General features: G+C 39.6%; 1 protein-coding gene across 1 annotated transcript in view; it reads right to left on the reverse strand.

Annotated features, from left to right (window-relative positions):
* The window catches only part of LOC139652155 (semaphorin-3F-like), a 32,757-nt gene extending 26,979 nt beyond the window's left edge, over positions 1 to 5,778 (reverse strand). The window contains exon 1 of the mRNA XM_071529128.1: positions 5,638 to 5,778. The gene's annotated coding sequence lies outside the window, so the exon portion shown is untranslated. The remainder of the gene's footprint in view (positions 1 to 5,637) is intronic.
* Between the last annotated feature and the right edge of the window lie 5,190 nt (positions 5,779 to 10,968).

Below are 10,968 nucleotides of genomic sequence, written 5' to 3' on the forward strand. Positions count from 1 at the left end.
AAATTTTCATCTTATTGTTCTTTACTTTTCTGACTCTTAAAACATACTTCCTCGTGTTCGAGCTCAAGAAAGATTGCCCACGGTGGCCCACAAACATTCAGCATCAACTTTTAGAATGTCAAATCTGAAAAAAAGGAAAATGTCCGCAGATGCAACGCCATTATTTAAGTTTTCTCAAGACTATTTGAATGAAATTTAAGACAGTAGAAGAACTACACGACTTTTCATGGGGCATTTTGGTATGTTGGACCTTCACTAGGATTCTTTTTGACTCAAGTAAGAAGTAATACTAACAAATAAAGTGCGAAATAGATTTTAGTGATTGATTCAGAATTTACTTGTAGAACTGTCTACACTGTACATGGGGAGATAATAGTGGTGAGAGTGAAAAATATGATTATAATAGTCATTCTTATACATCCAATAATTGGGATCATTTGCAGTGAGTTAAATCACAGTGAAATTAACCTATTCCTCCTTTTGTTGGGGACCCTCTGGAGCCCCCTCAAGGACTCCTGGAGCCCCTCAAGGACCCCTCAAGGGCCCCTGAAACCCCCTTGGCTAACAACAACAACAAACTATCCCCTCTCCTTGTGCGTAGCTTCTCTCCCTACGCAGAGCGGCTCATTTGAGTTTTTAGAATTTCATTTCCCCCACCTTACAGTTGGATGCAGTACCAGCCCCGCTATGCCTGTCTCAGAAAGACAGGCTCTACCTCTGGCAAGGCTCCAACAATCTGCAGAATGGAGGCTTAATACCCCGCGGGCTGACAGCTGCATGGATTATCTCCCCTTGCTTGCTGTCATTGACGCCCCTGTATTGTGCCTTTCCCTGTAAAAGCGGCACCAGATTTAGGAAGGAGGGTAAGGGAGGGAGGATTAGGGGTTAACATTCTGAAGTTCGGAAGTCAGGTGCTTCTGCTTTTGAAGTCTCAGTGACATGCACAAGTGCTTTGTGGCTTGCTGTGTGCAGTTTATCTATATTAATAGTATGTAATCAGCCTGCATGAGACCCTCTCACCACTGTCAGTGGGCTGACATTTATTATACAAGGCAACGGTGACCTTCCTCAGGCAAATAATTCAAGTATTTGATGTTTTGGTTTGAAAGAATGGGGTGTGAGCCACTACCAGCAGTGAGCTTTTTCCACTCATTCATACTAACCAATCTAAAGAGCGCTAGACTTCATGACATGGCAGAAAGTCAAAGGGATAAACAGCATGTAACCACATTCAAACAAAAAATAAAATAAAATGGTACAGGAGAGGTAGGAGAGCTAATTAAGAATTCTTATCATCTTTTAAAAAATTACAGAATACAACTACCCGGCATTTGACAGTTCATATCACCAGATAATTGCTTGGACTGTTCAAACATGTGCAGCCATGTGGAACCCAGACTAGGCTGCAGTCTCATGGGACGAGTCCAGAGCGGTTTTTATTTATATCATAAAGAAAACAGATCAGAAAAGAGAACAAGCCATGTGAACAAGGTTTGTCACCTGGGGAAATGCATCCCAGAGCGCTGCTCCCAAGTCAGCTCATTGAGTTGTTTTGTTTACCTCTGTAAAACTTGACTCAACCTTAGAACGGTTAGCCTAACAACATTGGCCTAACATTAATCTCTGTAGCAGGATTCTGGGATGTTATTGTGGATCTATTATTGTGTTAATGGAAAGGCAACGTTTAAAAGTTTATATTTCAACAAACTGATGTGCCTATGACAGTAAAAGCAACTTAGCAAATATGGAAAATGTCTTGCAGCTCCATTTTTCAGAAAATTATATTATATTTTCTAAAGCTACAAGTTGTGCTTTTTCAGCTTTTCATTTCTTTCTCTGCTATGATACTGAACGGTGTAATTTTATTTTGTAAAATAAATACAGCGATCTTTTGATTTTATGTTTGAGTGATCTTCAGGCCACATGAAAACAAAAAGTCCATAGGTTAGTAGTTGAATTCCCAATTATTACTTTCAGCTCCACTTCCCCTCCTGACCTCTTCACCCTCACTGGCCCCAATTTGACCCCAAACCTCACTCAGGTCGTCATGGCAACCGTCTCCAGAGGCCGGTTGTATTTGAGTCGGGCCTGGCAACACTTCACTGCACCAAATCCTTGATGACAAATTTAAGACAGACAGAGTGTCAGACAAGTGATGATGAACGCTATCCTGATCCCCATCGACTGATACTGAAGTGGCAGCAGTTTGGTGTTTGGGGCTCTGCTGCCCCACCAGGATCAACTCCACTTGTTTTCCTGGATCAAATAACATGACTGAACACTGATGTGCTTTCGTACTGTTTTGTGCAGGCTTTACTTTCACAGCCAATGTTGGGCATGTGTTAGTTTATCTTTCTCTTCTGTTTATGGCAAAACAGTAAGAGAGGAGCTAACATGAACATCAAAGTAGTATGGTAAGTTAGTTGCATTGGTTTGAAAAGTCCACACATCTTCTGGTGCGTTCACATGCTGATGGGAAGTTCTGACATCCGGGACTACAAAGTCGGCTCCCAAACATGTATTCACTAGGGGTGAGTCGATAACGTCATAGTCAGAATCAGATCCGTATCCAGAAAATAAACCCCAATGCTCGTGATCATATGATTGGATTAAAAAGGAAGTGTCAAAATAGGCAGTACTGCAGCGGACTGAAGCTACTGTGTGAAAAAAAAAAGCTAGCCTGTGTTGTCGGCTGCACATAGGGCTAAAAGTTAATTTAGTATGGATGTGAATGCTTTAAATTATCGTTGTATTAATTGATTAAGTATAGACCGTTTTATGTAAACGCTTTGGCGTTGCTAGGAGATGAGTGAAAAAAAATGGTCAGCTGTTTACACTAGGAAGTGGCAAGAAGTTTCCAAATTGAAAAAAAACTTCCAATTGCTGGAGATCATGGATAAACTGGGACAAACACATTCTCAAAAATAAGAACGTTTACATTCCCTAAGGACGACGAAAGGCGCTGTGCAAGGATCAGCGTACTGAAGAGAAAGGGATGGAAGATCAGAAACTGTTGCATTCACAGCACTCACTTCATCACAGGTAAAGTTACAAAACCAGACCATTACACACAGATTAAGTGACATTCATTACTGCCTAAATATTAATAGCTAGCTACGTAAACTACTTCAACCAACTTAGCAACCACAGCAGCAGCATAACTGTGCCGTTATGCTACGCTAAATCATCAACATCATTGCAAAACATGACAAAACAACATCACCATATCAAGCCATTCTAACATCATGCAGCTATAGCTAGTTTGATGCTAAAATATTAAACATGTTCGTTTCTAACAAGTGATCATGTTATGATAGGGAATAGGGTAAATATTCAAAAAATCTAAAAAAGTATGGTATGCATGGAAAATGGTCTGTAGTAATGTAAAGTATACGTGCAGTAGTGTAGTAAATGGGCTAGCACGTCTGGTATGTGGAATACCCACTAACACGTCATCATTTTGAGAATATTTTTTCCTGTCAGGCACTGTCAAAAAACTTTTGGGGATTTGCACATGAAATCCAGTTAGACAACATTGTGATGTACTGTCAAGATTACAACAAGGATGGATGTGTTTCATCATAAAATTTCCATGAACATTGACAGCTGAAAAAGTGTGTTCAGGGTTTCATCCCCTTAAAGTCATAATTGGGTTGGTGGTTAGGAACGCTGACTAAAGACTGGGGCAATCTCAAACCGCAACACACAGGTACTATCTTGCAAACTGGAGTGGATTTTCAAACTAAATTACAAGTTTGTATAACTCGTGCTGACTAAAGGTTCGATGTCATCAGTAGAAAGACCAACAATCCATTTGACAGTCCAGTTCAAATTTCACCATTCACTTCTACAGTGGTATTGCACTGAGCCTCAATAATCTGTTTACAATAAGACCTGACTGATTTTCATACATTTCATAATAGCCCCTAATACTAGATTGTTGGGGCCGTAGGGTGAGTAGTGAGCAGGGAGTTCCCCCCTAAAGCAGAAGACATGGGTTTCAAACCCCCACCCTGCTGGAGTGTCCTTGAGCAACTGAATCTCTACCAGTTGCAGGAGTGTTGTTCTGTATCTGACCCTGACCTCTGACCTCCCTGTGGAGGGGGGCAAGAGAAAAGACTATTTTACAAAGTCAACAAAATATTACATTACATTAATGCCATCACTCCACGTTGCGTAGCAACGCTGATAAAAGCAACAACCAGTGACTTTCAGTATCAGGTTTGTCAGTGGCGTTAGAGATAAAGTATGCTGCACAGCACTGCTATAAAAGGACAGAGAAAACAGAAGGGCTGTTCAATTCAATGGCAGTTATGAAACAGTTCGTCAAAAACAAAGGAAAAACACTCCTGAAAATTGAAATATGCTGTGCTTTGTACTGGCGAAATAAGAAGGGTTAAGATGCATTTTCTGAATAGAAAAAAAGATAGTACAAGCATACTATTCAGAGAGATACAAGGACATAATCAGCTGCAGATCATTTTGCCATAAACTGGTGACAAATGTAAGCAAATCTACCATCGCTGTACTTTCTCCTGCTGTCTATGCATTTTAAATGCAAAACCATTACATGTTTTGACTAAAATGACAGAATTCCTTTGGAGTGTAACCTTTAATATTTCAACTGTGGCTGAAAGGGGCAAAAAATGGCTAAGAGCTTTTCCATGTTTTCTGAGAGGCAGAGTGTCTCACCTTGGCACAGCAGCATTCAGTATGTTAATGGTGACCATGTCTATATTGACTGAAAAAAGGAAGGCTATTCAAACCCTGTTCTGAAGGCAACAGATTTGTGAAATCACCCTGAAACTAAGAGAAAAGTACAAACTAATATGAATATGTATGTGGAACCCTTTAATAGGTAGGTGCCTCTAGTTGGGTGTATGACTGATGCTAGGCCTGCCTTGTTAAGTTTTGAGCTCAAGTAGTGGATCTCGGACAATACTGGCTCCAGCATTGAATAAAACCTTGTACTTTACTGGTCCAGCCTGAAAATGAATAATTGAACAGAGGACGTGTTATTAAACAGCCTGACATGGTCTAGCTTAAAAGGAAACCTAAATGTCCCTGAAGAGGATATTAATTATTTGAGCTGGTAAGTCAGGAAGAAAAAGGATCGTTTTTAACTGAGATAGCCTACATTATGTATAGCACTTCAGCCAGGCAGTCAGTATTAATAATACATAGAGCCACTGAGAGGCTTATAATCTGACCTCTTTGAAACTTTGTTTAACGGTCCAGGCCACTGTGAGGCTCGAGCCTCCAAGTGAAAGGAAAAAGACAGATTTAGGGTTTTTGAACCTACAAACAGGGAAACATATAAAGACATAGTGGAACAAATGGAGACTGGAAACGACAGGCAGTTTTTTTCCAAACCAGCCTGAGCATTCACCCGTTTGAAGAACAGACTTCGACCTATTAAAGTTGAGAAATGTCTCAGTGTTTTAACTAAATTCAACAAGCAGCTGAGAAAAGAAAAGAAAAGAAAGGAAAAGCCGCATCCTCCCAGTGTTTGACTGTCACTCCAGCTGCACACTGATAAGAGACGAAGAACGAAAACGATACTCAAGTGAAAATGAAAACATGAGATAAAGATTTGTATGCTATGCTAGTTTTCAAGAAATTAAGTCACAAACTCACTGGAAATGCTGCTGCAGGTGACTTCAGGTCTGGCTGCTGTTCCGCTGCTTCCTCCAACTCATAAGTTTCCTTTTACAATCCGACAGTGCAACGTAAGGAAAGCCTTACATTGGAAGTCACTGTTTTATTTCCATAAAAACTCTCGGGCAGACTCCACGAATCCAGCCGCTGGTAAATCCCGATAACTGTAAACTTGACTGTACCGGCAGGTGTTTCCATCGACACTGACTGACTGACTGAGTGACTGCAGCGGTGTCCCAGTCTAACCAGCCATGTTACACTAAGGCATCCCAGTTTAACCACCTCGGTGCCAGACTGAACAGCCTCGCTTGGCTCCAACACGCGCTGCTCTATTTTTTATGGGGACTGACAGTTGTGAGGAGGGAGGTGCAGGTTAAAATGTAGGCTAATAGTTTAAGTGAAGAATGCAACTCCCTCAAAAGCATCAAAAGTCAGCGCTGAAGTAAACAAACTCTTCGGTTTTTAGGTGAAAACGACACTAAACTCTCTGTTCAATTAACCCTCCATAGACTAAACCCGTTTAAAGGTTGTGTAAGATTAAGACATCTTCTGCGCTCGATTAAGCGGTGTTCCCCTCTCGTGGTGGGACAGACTGGGGGAGGGCATTACCATGAAGCCACGCTGTGTAATTGTGTCCCTGTCTTTGTGCCATGCAGCAAGGCATGGCAGCAGAAGAAAAGCAGTCTGGGATTCCAAGGATTCCAGGCCGTCCAGTAAGAAGCGGGCTAACCATGAGGGGGATTAAAGTGGGAATTAAAGGAAAAATACACCATAAAACACTTTGACACAGCTACTGGCAATATAACCTAACAATTAGATTTCTGTGTCCATACTTGTTGTTTGGTGGTATTTTATTTTTTTTGTATTAATGTGGATTAGATATTTCCAGCACAGCTACAATGGAGTTTGATAGTGGAAACATTTTCAGCTATGGTACATGGTATGTTTTATATCTGATTGCAACCATTATAATGTGAAAAATACCAGAATGTGACACTTGACTTGACAGATACCATGACAGATTTCTTCAGTTATCGTGAATTTACTAATTGGAATGCACTTTTACGCACGCACTCATCTCACATTTCCTTTTATACCTTGCAGTATTATATAGTAGAAAATAACTGGAAATAACTTAACTGCCTTTTGATGAGACTGCACTAAGTATTTTGCAATCTCAAAAGAGGCTTGCAACATTTTGATTTCCGTGTCTCTTTAAAGCCAGAATATCTGTATTTAATCAAGGGGAGGCTTTAGATTTAGATTTTTATTTTATTTTATATGGTATGTTGCAGCAATATTGAGAATGTTAGAGCAGCTACTGACAAAATGATGTAATTCCTTTATCTAGAGGAATATCAGAGGCAGTAGCAATCTAGGGTGATGACAGAAAAGCCTAAAAAAACTTAAATGCAGAGTGTGAGTTTGATACACTTGTTTTGAGGTGTAAAGCTATGAGAGAACACCAAATTAAGGGTGTGTCTTATGATTGGCCCTCAGAACAGGCCGATGAAGATGAAATGATTCAGTAAGGAACATGGAGGGATGTGAGCTGCAGTAACATGGACAGATGTCTTCAGTGTGATCTGGCTCTGTAAGTCCTTGTTCAAAAGGATTCATGGCTCAGTGATCGAGGCTTTATAAGGAAACACTCGATCCTCTGTCTGTTATACACAGCATGTTTAAATTATTTCTTTGCATCCTCCATGCGTCCTGGTAGTGCCGTCTCCTTTGATAGCTCTTAAAAACTCAAGCACATAAAATGGTGATCGCTTATTGGTTTTCTTGTGATGCAATAATTCATATCCTATTTGATGTCTTTTGCATTTATTGGTATGCAGATTTCTTGTTTTACATGATTAAAACCCTTGGGAGTACATATTGGAGAGTTTCAGGTGTGTAAGGAAAGGAGTGTACAAATGGACTTAAGTCAGAGTCAGAATCAAACATCCACGCTGGACGCGCTTTGATTTACATATTCATCATCTAAAGTATCATAACGTGAAGATGGACACACCTTGATTTACATATTCATCATCTAAAAAGTATAATGTGACGGTGAGCATGCCTTGATTTACATGTTCATCATCTAAATGTGAGGGTGGACATGTCTTGATTTACATATTCATCACCTCAATGCCTCATCTTACAGGATGCAGGTAACAGATAATCTTACAGGTAACTCTGCTGTTGGAATCAGTGGAGTGGGATGAAGCTTAAAAACCGTTAAAAAAAGTCTAAAGGCCCTTACTCACTATTAAAACAACTGCTGTCTTTCTCACTATTAAATTACATCAATTTTTTTAATCACTGATGGGACCATGAGCTATGACCAGTGAATGGACTGTCAAATCCATTTCATACAAACAGCCTGTAGGTGAGACAGCAGTCAGCCTTTTACTGAATAATGATTCAAAGTTGTTTTCACACTTGTTATCAACATCAAAACTAATTGAAACCCCTACTGTGACATGTATTACTATTACCTATTTATAGCATAACGACTAAATACAAAGCCACTGTAACTGGAAAACAGTGTTTTTTTGCCAGTGGAACAGGTGTTGTACCTTCAAGCAATTTAATGATTGAGCTGAACAAAGCATAAATTATGCAAAAAGACAAGACAAAGACAAGAAGGATGAGCGGTATTTTGTGTGACACAAATCCCAATTAGGACGCACTGTAATGAGCTGCGTAAATCTGCCAACTCTCTGAAGAGCTTTCATGCGTGTTTCACAGAAATAAAGCCACAATGGAAGAAAACAGTCTGAACAGTAAAACAGATTTGAAATAAGCAAAACAAAGCTGATGTAGAAGTAGTGTCTATAGTGTCTTGGGTGAAATTAATAATAGTGTTTGGGCTGGAAAGATGGAATGAAGTATCTGACCAATGAGCGGATAAATCTATCATTCCTTAACTTCCTTAGTGAAGGAAATAGAAGATTTTTTTGTATATTTCATTCAGTTTTCATTGAAGTTAGTTATTTAGATGAGTAACTCTGATAACATCCTACTAATTTTGATCATTGGCATTTATGAAATGTGTGTTTCAATGTATCACCATAAACTTTTAACTTGTAATGGAATGAGAAAGAATTCCCCAACTTTACCCAACTTCCATGTGCCAATTTGCTTTCCATGAATGAAATCAATTAATGAAACAAAGTGTGTTTTTGAACGCTGAAGAGGAACATAACACTTATCTCAACACATTTTCTATCAGCCAAGCAGGGATCACATCCCCACCCTCATTTTGTTCTCCTTGACAACCTGATAGGACGCTTTCTTGTGTTTCAAAGTAACCAAGAGCCTGGTGTGACTGACAGCTCATGTTGCTGCTGGCCTTTTGATGTCTTCCCACCTCACCTGGGGATTTCACTCACGCTCCGAGCAGCGATCTCACTGTTTCCTGTGCGCATTAGACAAGAAGAATGGCTGCTGCAAGTTATCATCTGACTGGCCCCGGGCGCTTTCCTCCGATGTGCCTCAGTATCAAAGGCAGTGGGAAGTGATTGGCTGTCAGACAACATGCCCTCCAGAGGAAGAAGCCCAACCTGGGGAATGGAGACCAGTCATTGTTCTGCTTGTTTTCCTGCCTTTTTTCCTCCCTTCCTCGTCGGGCAACGCACTGGGGACAGCAGCTCCAAAATGCTCATGATATACAATATGAATTCATAGAGGTGTAGTAGTGTTGTGGTACTTGGTGGTAGGTAGCACTAAATATATTTTAACTGTTTAAGCTGATGGGGAAGAAATTAGAAAAAGAGTGAGTTATGGAATTTATGAATTTAGCATTTTTAAAATGAGTGCAAATGGTATATTTCCCTGTCTTTTACATTTGTTTGAAATGTTGTCAGAAAAGATTTCCAAATATCTGCAATATAATACAAATATACTGCATTCTTATGATATATCTTGACTTTTTTTGTAGTACCCTTTTACCTATAATAAAAGTACTCTATTGACTTCTTATATCCAGAGCAGCACAATGAAATACGACAAAGGGCTAAAACATCACCGTCTATCTAAGCTGTCTTACAGTAATGGATATATACAATAAATGGTTACTGACTAACATATGTTCCTGGAGGCCAACAATTCATTTTTTGGGTGTATTTCTACTTTAGTTGGTAGCTTACACTGGAGGGAGAGAGAAAGAAAGGAGGGGAGATTGAGCCTATGACATGTGAGAAAGATCATAAACTGGACTTGACACAATTCCACAGGCAGATACTGTACCGCCTTTAACATCTGCTTGACAGCTAAGAATTATTGCTTTGGCCCAAGATGCAGAGTCGAGGCTGTTTAATAGTAGATTTTAGCTCTTAAGCTTCTACCGTTTCACCCTCAAAAGCTGCCTTGCCTGAGGTGAAGTGATGTGTTAACTGCAGCAGGTTTGTGAGGCTGTCGAGACATGAGAGGCAGACGCTTCATGGGCTCATAACTCAAAATGTAGAGAAGAGTATACATTTGTCTGTCTTGTGAAGTCGAGGGTAAAGGCAAGTGCAAAACACTAAGGCAATTACAGGAAAATGGTTCACAATGGACAAAATGTTTCCATTAACATACTGACAAAGTTTAAGCTTGAGAGATGCAGTTTGGGATTTGCAGAACTGTTACTGTTAAACTAAACTAGTACTTCCCTTTGCATAAGACCATGCAGGGAACTTTTTAGATGGTGCTTAAGTAAAAAAGAGCACATGAAACATTCTGTGCATTCTCAATTGATTAATAAATTGAACTAATGACAAAACAATGAAGCTTATAATTTTAGTAATTTTTAACTTATTTAGTTTTAACAAAATAATTCTACATTCAATAGTCCGTTAATTGAACATACAACAATGTCAAGTGTAAGCTGAACCATAAATAATAGTGCACATTTAGGCTGTAGCTAGGTCAGCCATTCATTTAGTTTAGTAAAAATGAACCAATAACCACAATCATAAATCTTGGTTTTCCTTTAAAGTCAAATTAGTTGATAAGCTGACTGCTGCAGACTGTTGAAGAGGCTGCTAACGTTCACACAACAAACTCTGTTCTGTAGCTAGGCTTGCCATAATAATAATTCACTTCATGTCTTACCTACTAACTAGCCAGCTAGTAATTATATACTGTACTGCAGTGGTTCTTAATCTTTTGGGGCCAAGTCACGCCAAAGGTCAAACCTCAAGGCACACCTACACATAGGTGTAGTCATAATTACAGAGAATATAACACGTTATCATTATCTTATATTTAGATTTTCACACACACACACACACACACACACACATGCACACACGCACACACACACACACACACAAATTT

Source organism: Centroberyx affinis, unplaced genomic scaffold (genome assembly GCF_046629955.1).
Source record: "Centroberyx affinis isolate AG114_WGS23_722 - 3 ecotype Tasmania unplaced genomic scaffold, CSIRO-AGI_Caff_v1 ptg001768l_1, whole genome shotgun sequence".
Lineage (NCBI taxonomy): Eukaryota > Metazoa > Chordata > Actinopteri > Beryciformes > Berycidae > Centroberyx > Centroberyx affinis.